Source organism: Aegilops tauschii, chromosome 4 (genome assembly GCF_002575655.3).
Source record: "Aegilops tauschii subsp. strangulata cultivar AL8/78 chromosome 4, Aet v6.0, whole genome shotgun sequence".
In the NCBI taxonomy this organism is placed as follows: Eukaryota; Viridiplantae; Streptophyta; class Magnoliopsida; order Poales; family Poaceae; genus Aegilops; species Aegilops tauschii.
Window position 1 is genome coordinate 322,035,620 of NC_053038.3, and position 14,341 is coordinate 322,049,960.

A 14,341-nucleotide genomic window follows, 5' to 3' on the forward strand; every position below is an offset into this window, starting at 1 on the left:
TGTGTCCTCGGGAGCGCTTTTCTTCATATAAGAAATTGTCCCGGCTTTTCCTTTGCTACAAAAAGGATTGGGCCATCTTGCTGCACTTTATTAACACTTGTTATTCGTTACCCGTTACAAATTACCTTATCACAAAACTATTTGTTACCGATAATTTCAGTGCTTGCAGAGAATACCTTGCTGAAAACCGCTTATCCTTTCCTTCTGCTCCTCGTTGGGTTCGACACTCTTACTTAGCGAAAGGACTACGATAGATCCCCTATACTTGTGGGTCATCACAGTCCGTCGCGTAATGCGGAAAAAATGCAAGAGATTTATACTTAGCCACTGAATAGCTGACCAGCTCTCGCCGCATCATGACAGTTAGTTTTCGGCTTTCTCTACTGAGGTGTTTATCTGGATGAATCAGAAACACAATCGTAGTAGTTCTCCCTTTGCTACCTTAGCCGAACAAGCAAAACATAAGGCAGTAACCACAGGAGCCGGGCTACCCAACTATTGACCAAAGACATGATTCGGAGCCGATGCATATAATGCTATATTCAGGACGCTGAATTGTACTGTAAAAGTGTTCGGACTTATTGTATGTTTAAGAAATGCACGGGGCTCAAGAGAGGCCCTGGCGATTTGAGTCGTACCGAGGTGTGCATGACAATCGGACGAAAGACAGGTAAATACAGATTAAGAAATAAGCCAGTACTGTATAGGTTGGGCTAAAAAATGGTTTCCATTATAGTCTGATTGATACATCAAAACGTATTTGTCCAAATAATGTGATAAGCAACAAGGCTATTTTACATGCCGAGCACAAGGGAAAGCTGTGTACGGGTCCTGAAAACGGACGAGGCGATCTTTAAAGACCCTTTAGATACTCTGCCACGCGTCTACGCTGCTTTTCTCCTTGGTGTGTTGTCCTTCGAAAGGATCAATGATCGGGTGTTCACGATGGGCCCAGAAAAGGGGCCTTGGCACCGTTGAAAAGGTGATGTGGGTTATAAGGAACCTGGGAAAATAAAATAAGAGAAAAAAGAAATATGAGTGTCCAGATAGGGTCTAGCCGTATTGTGGACTGTATCTGTGCTATGACTCCGTCTTTGCCCATGGTATCTTTAGTGCGTAGTTATGTACGCGTGGTACATATGCCCCAATTCGGTTGGGGCTGAGACGGAGGCTGAATTGCTAGTCGAGCTCCTAACGAGCTGGACTGTCGTGCTGCGGAGTAGTCCGGACTCGTTTGACAGTGTCCGGGGGCTTGGCCGCCGATGCGGTATTTGGCTTGATAAGGCCGCCCTGTACTTCCGCTACCAGGGCCGCGGTGTGCTCCTCAGTACGGAGGGAGCGTTCCATGTTTCCATTGACTGCTATAACGCCGTGTGGTCCGGGCATCTTGAGTTTGAGATAGGCATAGTGTGGGACCGCATTGAAGCGAGCGAACGCGGTTCGTCCGAGTAGTGCATGGTAGCCACTGCGGAAGGGGACGATGTCGAAGATCAAGTCTTCGCTTCGGAAGTTGTCCGGCGAACCGAAGATGACCTCCAATGTAATTGAGCCCGTGCAGCGGGCCTCTACACCATGTATTACTCCTTTAAAGGTAGTTTTAGTGGGCTTGATTCTTGACGGATCAATACCCATCTTGCAGACTGTGTCCTGATAGAGCAGGTTAAGGCTGCTGCCACCATCCATGAGGACTCGCGTAAGGTGGAATCCATCAATAATTGGGTCAAGGACCAGTGCGGCCGAACCTCCGTGACGGATACTGGTGGTCCCTGTGATCAAAAGTGATCGGACAGGCTGACCATGGGTTGAATTTTGGGGCGACTGGCTCTATCGCATAGACGTCCCTTAGCGCGCACTTGCGCTCCCTCTCGGGGATGTGAATAACGTATATCATATTCACCGTTTTGACTTCGGGGGGAATTTCTTCTGTCTCCCTGTGTTCGGTGGACGAGGCTCCTCGTCGTAGTCCTCGCTCGGTGACCCTTTCTCCTTATGTTTGGTATTTAAGTTACCGGCCTGTTTAAAGACCCAACAACTTCTGTTGGTGTGGTTGGCAGGCTTATCGGGCGTGCCGTGAATCTGGCAGGGTCGATCGAGTATTCGGTCCAAGCTGGATGAGCCATCTCTGTTTCTTTTGAATGGCTTTTTCCGCTGACCGGACTTGGAACCACTGAATCTGGCATTGACGTCGTGTCTTCGGTGTTGTCATTGTTGCTTCGACGCTTGTGTTTGTTGTGTCGGGGCCTGCCGTTGCTATTCCTGGCGTCGGAAGTGCCAGGTTCGCTTGTACTGTTGCTGCTACGGGCTAGCCAGCTATCTTCGCCCGCGTAAAAACGGGTCATGAGTGCTGTAAGGGTTGCCATGGACTTCGGCTTCTCTTGGCCGAGGTGTCGGGCGAGCCATTCATCGCAAATGCTGTGTTTGAAGGCCGCTAGGGCTTCGGCATTCGGACAGTCGACAATCTGGTTCTTTTTAATAAGGAACCTGGTCAAGAATTTTCTGGCTGACTCTCCGGGCTGCTGGACTATGTGACTGAGGTCATCAGCGTCTAGAGGCTGGATATAGGCGCCTTGGAAGTTGTCTCTAAAGGCATCTTCCGAGTCTTCCCAGCTTCCAATAGATTTTTCTAGTAGGTTGTTTAACCAGTGCCGAGCTGGCCCCTTAAGTTTTAGGGGAAGGTATTTGATGGCATGTAGATCGTCACCGCGAGCCATGTGAATGTGGAGAAGAAAATCTTCAATCCATACTGCGGGATCTGTTGTGTCGTCATATGATTCAATGTTCACGGGTTTAAACCCTTCTGGGAACTGGTGCTCCATTACCTCATCGGTGAAGCATAGGGGGTGTGCAGTGCCTTTGTATCGGGCTATGTCACAACACAGTTCGGATGAAGTCCATATGCGGTTTTCAGCCCGGGTGTGATTATGCTTGTCGCGGCAGGCTTGATAGCCGTCTTCCCCCATGATCCGTAGATTGATCTGGTCTGACCGGCTCTATTTTCCAGGTCCTGTCTTAGGTCATAGGTGTATCTTGGAGCCATTGTTTCTCTGCCTCTACGGCAGGGTGGTGCAGGCTGGTGTTCGGCTTGAGTTGCTGCTCTGTCCCGGCCATGTGGTGGTCGTTTGGGTCTGTCAACAGCATCACGCCTTGGTAGTATGGGCTCCCGGGCCTCATCGTCAAATAGGGGTAGCAGCTTGCGCTTTGGATAGCTCTTTGTAGGATGTTCAAGGCCGTATTCTTCGGCTGCCAGGACTTTAGTCCATCTGTTGTTGAGTGTATCCTGTTCGGACTGGAGTTGTTGCTGCTTCTTTTTGAGGCTTCTCGCAGTTGCGATTAGCTGGCGCTTAAAGCACTCCTGTTCGAGGGGTTCCTCTGGCACAATGAAATGTTCGTCGCCGAGGCTTATATCGTCTTCGGAGAGTGGTAGATAGTTGCTATCCTCCGAGTCCTCGTACCCTGCTGGCTCGTTAGGGTCAACTTTCCCGTCCTCCCGATCATCCTGTTCGGATGTTGGTTTGATGGGGGCTTCTTGGTTTTCGGCGTTCTCCAGAGTACTATTGTCTCCGGTGCCGGTATTGCTATCTTTTCCACAACGCGATTTAGAGCGGTGCCACTGACGTCGACGCCTTGGTGGTATCTCGGGAGGTTCGTCCCCGGCTGGAACCTTATCGTCATCGCCGTCGCCTTCTTTAGGTGTGTCCACCATGTACACGTCATATGAGGAAGTAGTCATCCAGCGTCCGGTGAACGGCAGGATTTGGGCCTGCTCATCTCCGGCATCGTCGTCCATACCGTCGATGTCTTTGGAGGCGTAATCGAGCATGTCGGTTAGATCCTCGATAGTGGCTATGAAGTGGGTGGTGGGTGGGACGTAAAATTCCCTGCGTTCAGCCCCTAGCATGGGTTGGGCGTAGTTCGGCAGCGATTCTTCTGCAATAGCAAGCGATCACATTAGGTCCAGGGCCTCGCTTAAAGGCGAGGGTTGGACGGGGAGAAAAGAGCTTCTGTGTAACATCCCAAATTTTCAATTTGGAATGTTATACATTAGATCATCATTGCATATCATATTTTATTGCATTTTGGCTTGATCCTAGAAATTCTACGCAACTCAAGGACCCACGGAGAGAGTTCGGGATTTTGTAATTTTCATATTTCAGTTTTCTCAAATTTTGAAAAGAGGATCGTTTGATTTTAATTATTTTCTCTTTGAATATTTATTTTATGAAAATAAAAGAGAGGGGATAAAATGACTTCCCCAAAATAAAGAAATATTGGAGATTTAATATTAAAATCAAATGAGATTTTATTCAGAGTTTTTATCGCTATTTTATTTGAATTAGGAAAAATATGCGTTTTTCAAAATTGCATTAGAGGCCCAAATAAATGTTCACCTTGTCCGCTATATTTTTAGAGGGTGGGAAAATTTTATTTCAGGATTTTTGGAGTCCGTTTAGTATTTATTTTTCTTGTTTATCTGTGCGGAATTATTTTTAAAAAAAGTCAACCCACTTAGTCGGGCCATACCCGACTAGGACTTCCGCCGCCCCAGGCTTTATAAGCCGCCCCACCGATCCCGCAACCCACCCCAGCCCACCCGCCGCCTGGCCACCGAACCCTAACCCTAACCCGCGACCGCGCCGCCGCCGCCGGACGCCGCCCCCGCCCTCGCCGCCGGAGTTGACCGCCGTCGCTGCCGGAGTTGACTGTCGCCGCCGCCGCCACGCGAACCGAGGTAGCCGCCGGTTTTCGTCAGAAATCCGTTCGGTGTTTTTAGAAACCCGCGGTTATTTTTTTATATTTTTTAGATCGGTTTTATTCTTTTACCGGTTTAGTTATTTAGCGAACGCCTGTTCGTACGTTCGTTTTAACGAACGGTTTTCACTCGTTACCGCAGACAGCGAACGTTCGTTCGTTAACCTGTTCGTCAGTTTTTCTTTGTCCAAGGTTTTTCCGCGATTATTTTCGATCACGATTTCTGACCCGATTTACGTTTTAGTTTATCTTTTCGCTCGTCTATCGGAATCAGGCGATTCAAGCGCCTAGTTCTTCGTTTCGAAGCCCTCTTTCTGTTTAACCAACTTGAACAAGATTTTGCTACTGTGAAATTTGACTTAAGTCCAGATTAGTAAACAAATCTTGTTTCTTTCATAGTTTGAGTTTTGTTGCTTCGTTTGATTTGATTCTTTTTGCAAACCGGAGTTCTTAAGTTGAACTTTCTGGTTAGATTTCTTATTTGAGTTTTACCCGTGCTTCTAGTTGAGTGCTTATTGTATGTTTGTTTGTTTCCGATAGAGTACCCGGAGTGCGAAGCGTGCTACTACGAGTCTCTAGGTTTCACGGATCATCAGCAAGGCAAGTAACACTTTGATCATACCTCTTTACTACCCAGTTTTATTGCATTAGATCAATCCACAAATAATTGCATGGTTAGGATTTGATTAACTTGTGGGTTTTGGGAAGTAGATGAGGTAGTACATATTTACCTATTTATTATCAAACCTATGGGAGTTACTTCTACGTTGCTTATATTCCTATGCTATGCTAGTAGACGTGGATTGGGTTTGAGTGTATCCATGACAGATGTGAGTTTGTTAATTAATGGTTCAACTTAAGGTGGCAACTTAAATACACATCTGGGTGGATTCCTTGTGGGCACCTGGAGAATCCAGTGTTGTCCTAGGATATCCCGGAGGACCCGTGTGATCATCCTACGGTCCGCCACCCAGGCTCAAAGGGATCATAAGATTATTCATGCTAGAAACTTCTGTGTGCAGCCACAAGCCATTATGGGCTCTGGCATAGTTGAGTAAGTTGCGTGAAGCTCTTGAAGAGGTAGACTAGCAGATGTAGTGGGTTGTAGGTGGTACTGTCTACCCAGAGTAGAGAGTTAATGCTTCAGAAAGACTGTGTCTCGAATCTCCGACCATGGATGTATTCGAGCCTTGTGGGGAAAAGTGCGCAAACCTCTGCAGAGTGTACAACCTAATCATGGTTAGCCGTGTCCTCGGTTATGGACGTCTTGAGTATCTAGTTCTTGGATTATCATGTTGATCTCATCACTCTTAATATAATTTGATTGGGTTTAATGATGATGCTTAATTGGGATTGAGTTGGAGGAACCTTCTCAATGTTTAACAACCACCATGATAGTTAAATAAAATTTATTCCTTTGTTGTAGGGAAAAATTGGCTTTTCGCAAAAACATGTTAGCCATAGAGCCTCCACCAGCCATATATGCATGTAGTGATAGCAACTATTCTGTTCATTACTCTCTTGTGTTACATTGCCAGCATATTCCATGTGCTGACCCGTTTCGGGCTGCAACGTTCATGTTGCAAACTTTTCAGACGACGAGTAAGGAGCCATAGGTCGTTGTCTTTCACTTAGTGATGCTGTTGGAGTTGATGGACTCACTTTATCTTCCAAGCCTTCTGTTGTTATCGATTTTAGATGGCCTTAAGCCATATTTATTGTAATAAGTTGTCTTTTGAGACATTCGACGTAATAAGTGTGTGATTGCTACTTTGTTATAAATCCTCAAGTACTGTGCGTGTCAGCATTACCGATCCAGGGATGACACTGATGCACGGAGATCAGACTGTTTGAGGTCTGGTCGCTACAAGATGGTATCAGAGCACACGTTGACTGTAGGACACGACCACTAAGCTAAAACCCTAGATCACTACTCTCTTCTCATTTCTGACTCCTCTCCCTTTTCTACTCTTTAGGATGGCGGATGCAAGGAACAAGTTTGCGCAACCGGATGAAGATACACCTTTTGGACGACACTTGAAGGAAGTCACTAGGTACCTGAACATCGGAATACCAAGCTTCATCGGGACCTACAACGCCACTTTACCAGAAGAGGAGCGCTGGATGATTCAAGTTCAAGTTCCAGGAAGGACGTTCACGCCAGTTACTGAGCCCATTGAGTTTTCTTTTGATGCACCCACCTGGAGTCTAGGAAAGAGCATGGCAGCCCACATCACCATGGGACGCATTGGAGAAGTTTACCACAAGAATCTCAAGGATACTATTTACCAGATTTGTGGGCGCCAAGATGAGCAATGGGAGATGATCAGCACCAAGAAGGATAGATCTATTGCAGCTTTCATCCAGGAGTTAAACCAGCACATTCGTCGCCAGGAGAACCAGATGTGCGCAGGCATGATAGATCTGAAGAAGGCAATGACCAGGATCACGGAGCTAGAGGAAGAACTCAAGTCTACACGCGATGGATATGAGGAGGAAATGACGATACTCGTGGAGAAGAATGACGACCTGAGAAGGAAGCTGGGAGTATTCATGGGAGACCCCGCGCCAGGAGGAGAAGACGACGATTCCACCTGCCCGGAGAACTACATCATCATCGACGACACCGACTCGGACCCCGACGATAGCGACTTTGTTTATTAAGGTGGAGCAGATATTATGGAGTCTTCCACCGATCAATTTTTCTAGTCGACCACCATATTAGTAGTAGTATTTCCCCCATGTATATAGCTTAGTCCGAGCACTTTTGTAACGATAGTTAGACCGATTGTATGCCCTTGTTTTGAATTGATTGAAGTGATATGTTTGTGTTTGTCTCATGTGCATATGGGTAGTGTTTTCCCCTAGACCTCATTCTATTCTGTTTTCTCATCTTTTCTAAACCCATCAGATGCCTCTAAGACGCGACAATGGATTTGCTTTCCCACCGGAGCTCACTCAGTTGATCCAGCAGCAGAATGCTTTGATGCAGATACTAGTCCAGAATCAGAACTAGGGGAACAATAACAAAAACAACCCACCACAACCAGTTGATCACTTAGCCCATTTTCTAAGGCTGAATCCACCGGTGTTCTCCAGTAGCACCGAGCCGATAGTTGCAGATGATTGGCTCCGCAAGATTGGAAGGGAGTTGACCACTGCAGGATGCACATATGCGGAGAGAGTGCGTTTTGCCGCACATCAGCTTGATGGACCCGCAGCATCATGGTGGGAGAATTTCACAGCCACTTACCCCATCGACACTGTTACATGGGACCAGTTTCAGTAGGCTTTTTGCACTGCCCATGTATCAGCAGGAGCTATGGCCATGAAGAAGCGTGAGTTTCGCAACTTACGCCAAGGAGGACGCACCGTTGGCCAGTATGTGGATGACTTTAGTAAGCTAGCACGTTATGCCCCAGATGACGTTGCTACGGATGCAGCTAAACAGGAGAAGTTTCTGGAAGGACTGAATGATGAGCTGAGCATGCAGTTGATGGTGGCAACTTTTAATAACTACCGGGAGTTGGTAGATAGAGCTCTCATGATTGAAGGAAAGCAGCAGCAGATTGACAACCGCAAGAGGAAATATGGACAAGGGAAGTATAATTCTGGAGCTCGGCAGAGACCCCGTTTTACCCCGAACTCGGGAGGACCCCTTCAACATAACCATGGAGGTCACACTCATAATGGAGGGATTTCGCACAACCATAGTGGCCCCAGGAATGGGAATGGTAACGGAGGAAGCAACGGCCAGAACCGTTCCAACCCAGCAACACCCGCCAAAAAGGATCTAAGTCACATTACTTGTTTTAAGTGCGGGAAGAATGGACATTATGCCATGGAGTGTTCTGAAGCAAAGAATGTAAATAGCAATGGAAGCTCTGGGAAGAAGCCCAACCCTTTCAACAGGGGACAAGTGAACCACGTTAGCATGGAGGAGGTTGAAGCGCAACCCAATGCAGTAATAGGTAAGTTTATGGTTAATTCATTTACTGCAATCGTTCTTTTTGATACTGGTGCATCGCATTCATACATATCAAGGGGATTTGTGGATAAGTTTAAACTGCCAACCCAAGCCCTTAGGTCAACCATGTTAGTAACGTCACCAGGAGCAGTGTATATGGCTAGCCTATGGTGTGAGCGGTTACCATTAAGGATTGGTAATTACCTGTTTCCCTTAGACCTAATAGTATTGGAGTCACAAGGACTGGATGTGATATTAGGCATGGATTGGTTATCAAAGTATGGAGGGAACATTGGCTGCGCCAGTAAGTCGATTCTGCTTACCACCCCAGAAGGAAGAAGAATCAAGTATGTATCCCGGCATGTGCCGACTAGGACTCAAGTGAATTCCTTATTAGGAGTTGTACAGGAGGAAGTACTAGTGGTGAAGGATTTCCCGGATGTATTTCCAGAAGATTTGCCAGGCATGCCACCGGATAGAGACATTGAGTTTTTGATTGAGCTTTTACCAGGCACAGGGCCAATATCTAAGAGACCGTACAGGATGCCCGCAAAGGATTTAGAGGAAATTAAGATGCAGATAAAGGAGTTACTAGATAAAGGCTATATTCGCCCAAGCTCGTCACCTTGGGGATCACCAGTGCTTCTAGTGGAGAAGAAGGATGGATCGTTGAGGATGGTTGTTGATTATCGTGGATTGAATGAGGTGACGATCAAGAACAAGTACCCACTGCCGATGATCAATGATTTGTTTGACCAGCTGCAAGGAGCTAAGGTGTTTTCCAAGATCGATCTGCGATCAGGGTACCACTAGCAGAAGATTCGAGAGCAGGATATACCTAAGACAGCTTTTACCACAAGGTACGGGCTATATGAGTATACCGTTATGTCATTTGGTCTGACTAACGCACCTGCCTATTTCATGAACATGATGAACGAGGTGTTTATGGAGTTTTTGGATAAGTTCGTCGTGGTATTCATTGATGATATTCTGGTCTACTCGAAGAATGAACAGGAGCATAAAGAGCATTTGTGTTTGGTACTTGGGAAGCTCAGAGAACATCAGTTATATGCCAAGTTCAGCAAGTGTGAGTTTTGGTTGAAGGAAGTTGGATTCCTCGGACATGTTATATCTGGAGAAAGAATAGCAGTAGACCCTACCAAGGTTGTCACCATGACAAATTGGGAAGCACCCACGTCGGTTGGAGAGATTCAGAGTTTTCTTGGACTCGCAGGATACTACCGGAGGTTCATTGAGAATTTCTCAAAGATTGCAAAGCCCATGACGGATTTGCTAAAGAAGGACACCAAGTTCAAATGGACTGAGGAATGTGAGGCCAGTTTTCAGGAGTTGAAGAAACGCTTGGTTACAGCTCAAGTGTTGATTCTGCCAGATCAACGCAAGGATTATCAGGTGTATTGCGACGCTTCTCGTCGAGGACTTGGAGCAGTGCTTATGCAAGAGGGAAGAGTTGTCTCATATGCCTCACGACAGCTTAAACCCCATGAGTTGAATTATGCTACCCATGATTTGGAGTTAGCAGCCGTAGTGCATGCGTTGAAGACATGGAGACATTTTCTCATCGGAAACCATTGTGAGGTGTACACGGATCACAAGAGTTTGAAGTATATCTTCACGCAGAAGGAGTTGAATCTCAGGCAGAGGAGATGGTTGGACTCATTAAGGATTATGATATGAAGTTGCATTATCATCCCGGAAAGGCTAACGTAGTAGCCGATGCGTTGAGCCGCAAGAGTCATGTCAATACACTCATGACCGGAGAGTTACCCAAGGAGTTAGCAGAGGATCTTCGTGAGCTATGTTTGGAAATAGTACCGAGAGGTTATGTAGCAGCATGGGAGATTCGTCTACTTTGATGGATAAGATCCGAGAAGCTCAGAAGACGGACAAGGATATTGCCGAGATAAAGGAAAGGAGGAGCAAAGAAAAGGCTAAAGGATTTCGTGAGGATGAACACGATACCTTATGGTTTGAGGACCGCGTATATGTGCCTAATGATCCGGAGATCAGGAAGTTGATTCTCCAAGAGGCCCATGATTCGCCGTATTCGATTCACCCAAAAAAAACCAAGATGTGTCTGGATTTGAAGGATAGTTTCTGGTGGACCGGAATGAAGAAGGATATTGCGGAGTATGTAGCAGTTTGTGATGTATGTCAGAGAGTGAAGGCAGAACATCAGAAGCCAGCTGGATTGTTACAGCCATTGCTGATACCCGAATGGAAGTGGGATAAACTAGGCATGGATTTTATCACGGGATTGCCCAGGACTCGTTCGGGCTATGACTCGATATGGGCTGTAGTCGATCGTTTGACAAAGGTAGCTCATTTCATCCCAGTTAAGACCACTTACACCAGTGCTAAGTTGGCAAATATATATATGATCAGGATCGTATGTCTGCATGGAGTTCCGAGGACCATTGTATCAGATAGAGGAACCCAGTTTACCTCCAAGTTTTGGAATCAGTTGCATGAGACTTTGGGAACCAGGCTAGAGTTCAGTATAGCTTTTCACCCGCAGACAGATGGACAGACTGAGAGAGTCAATCAGATTCTGGAGGACATGTTGAGAGCTTGTGCGCTAGACTATGGATCTAGTTGGGACGACAATATGCTGATACGTCTCCAACGTATCTATAATTTTTTATTGCTCCATGCTATATTATCTTCTGTTTTGGACATTATTGGGCTTTATTATACACTTTTATACTATTTTTGGGACTAACCTATTAACCGGAGGCCTAGCCCAGAATTGCTGTTTTTTGCCTATTTCAGAGTTTCGCAGAAAAAGAATATCAAACGGAGTCCAAATGGAATGAAACCTTCGGGAACGTGATTTTCGGAACGAACGTGGTCCAGAGGACTTGGACCCAACGTCAAGACATCAACCAGGAAGCCACGAGGTAGGGGGCGCGCCTACCCCCCCCCCCCCCCCCCAGGCGCGCCCTCCACCCTTGTGGGCCCCCTGTTGCTCCACCGATGTACTCCTTCCTCCTATATATACCTACGTACCCCCAAACTACCAGATACGGAGCCAAAAACCTAATTCTACCGCCGCAACCTTCTATACCCGTGAGATCCCATCTTGGGGCATGTTCCGTAGCTCCGCCAGAGGGGGCATCGATCATGGAGGGCTTCTACATCAACACCATAGCCTCTCCGATGATGTGTGAGTAGTTTACCTCAGACCTTCGGGTCCATAGTTATTAGCTAGATGGCTTCTTCTCTCTTTTTGGATCTCAATACAATGTTCTCCCCCTCTCTCGTGGAGATCTATTCGATGTAATCTTCTTTTTGCGGTGTGTTTGTTGAGACCGATGAATTGTGGGTTTATGATCAAGTTTATCTACGAACAATATTTGAATCTTCTGAATTCTTTTATGTATGATTGGTTATCTTTGCAAGTCTCTTCGAATTATCAGTTTGGTTTGGCCTACTAGATTGATCTTTCTTGCAATGGGAGAAGTGCTTAGCTTTGGGTTCAATCTTGCGGTGTCCTTTCCCAGTGACAGTAGGGGCAGCAAGGCACGTATTGTATTGTTGCCATCGAGGATAACAAGATGGGGTTTATATCATATTGCATGAGGTTATCCCTCTACATCATGTCATCTTGCTTAAAGTGTTACTCTGTTCTTATGAACTTAATACTCTAGATGCATGCTGGATAGCGGTCGATGTGTGGAGTAATAGTAGTAGATGCAGGCAGGAGTCGGTCTACTTGTCTCGGACGTGATGCCTATATACATGATCATACCTTGATATTCTCATAACTATGCTCAGTTCTGTCAATTGCTCAACAGTAATTTGTTCACCCACCATAAATACTTATGCTCTTGAGAGAAGCCACTAGTGAAACCTATGGCCCCCGGGTCTATTTCCATCATATTAATTTCCCGACAACAAGCTATTTCTGACGCCGTTTTTATTATACTTTCTTTACTTTGCATCTTTATCATAAAAATACCAAAAATATTATCTTATCATATCTATCAGATATCTCTCTCGTAAGTGACCGTGTAGGGATTGACAACCCCTTATCGTGTTGGTTGCGAGGATTTATTTGTTTGTGTAGGTGCGAGGGACTCATGCGTGGCCGCCTACTGGATTGATACCTTGGTTCTCAAAAACTGAGGGAAATACTTACGCTACTTTGTTGCATCACCCTTTCCTCTTCAAGGGAAAACCAACGCAGTGCTCAAGAGGTAGCAAGGAGGATTTCTGGCGCCGTTGCCAGGGAGGCTTACACAAGGTCAAGTCAAGATTTGGACTCCCGACAATGAGCCATTTCTGGCGCCGTTGCTGGGGAGTCTACGCAAAAGTCAACATACCAAGTACCCATCACAAACCCTTATCTCCCGCATTACATTATTTGCCATTTGCCTCTCGTTTTCCTCTCCCCCACTTCACCTTTGCCGTTTTATTCGCCCTCTCCTTTTTCCGTTATTCGCCCTCTCCTTTTTCCGTTTGCCTGTTTTTCCGTTTGCTTGTCGTTATGTCTAGTCCTCTATCTTCTCTATTGTCTCCCGAGAATGAAGTTCTAAATTTTAAGCAAAGGGAGGGAGAAAATCTAAAAGACGCTTGGTATAGAATTTGCAATGCTCAAAATAGATCTACCCGGAAGCAATCTACTTCCGTTCTTCTCTGCAATTTTTATGTAGGCGCTACTCCTTGGTACAGAAATATCCTTGATACCATTACTGGAGGGAATTTCTTGGGTAGCCATACTTTTGATTCTTATAATGCTTTGATAGATTTGTTTGGCTCACCACCTCTTTTGGTTAATGGAACTATGTTAACTTTGGAGCATGTAATGCAATGACTTGAAATTATTGAAAATAAATTTGCTACCGTAGAGTTAATTGAAAATTTGGATAAAAAGATCCATAACCAAATTACCCAATACGGATCTAAAGTAGGAGTCACTTTGAAAAATATTAAGGAGAAGGAACCCATAGTTATTGAAAGAATAAATCAAGATTCCACTAGAATTGATAAACTTGAGGGTATCATTACCAACTTGGGAACCGCTTTTTCTTCCGTAAAGAATACTCCAAGTCCTCCAACTAAAATTGCCAAGCTTATGTATGTTCCTAAAAACAAGGGTGAATCCTCTAGTAAGGAAACTGCGGATCTCAAATCTATAAGTATTCATCCCAATCTTTTTGCTATCATTAAGGAACCATTTGCTACAAATGAATTTTTTGATCTTGTGCCTAAAAGTTTGATAATTAATAAAAAGAAAGAAACTTTTAAGGATAATAGATGCCTCATTGAAGAATTGCCTACCAAAGATGGCAATACCTAGATCTATCCTTGCTTTTATGCCTAGCTAGGGGCGTTAAACGATAGCGCTTGTTGGGAGGCAACCCAATTTTATTTTTAGTTTTTTGCTTTTTGCTTCTGTTTAGAAATAAATCTTTGTTCTAGCCTCTGGTTAGACTTGTTTTTATGTTTTAATTAGTGTTTGTGCCAAGTTAAACCTATAGGATCTTCTTGGATGCTAGTTATTTGATCTAGCAGAAAATTCCAGAAACTTTCTGTTCACGAAAATAGTTGTTAAAAATCACCAGAACATGATAAAATATTGATTCCAATTGCTGCTGATCA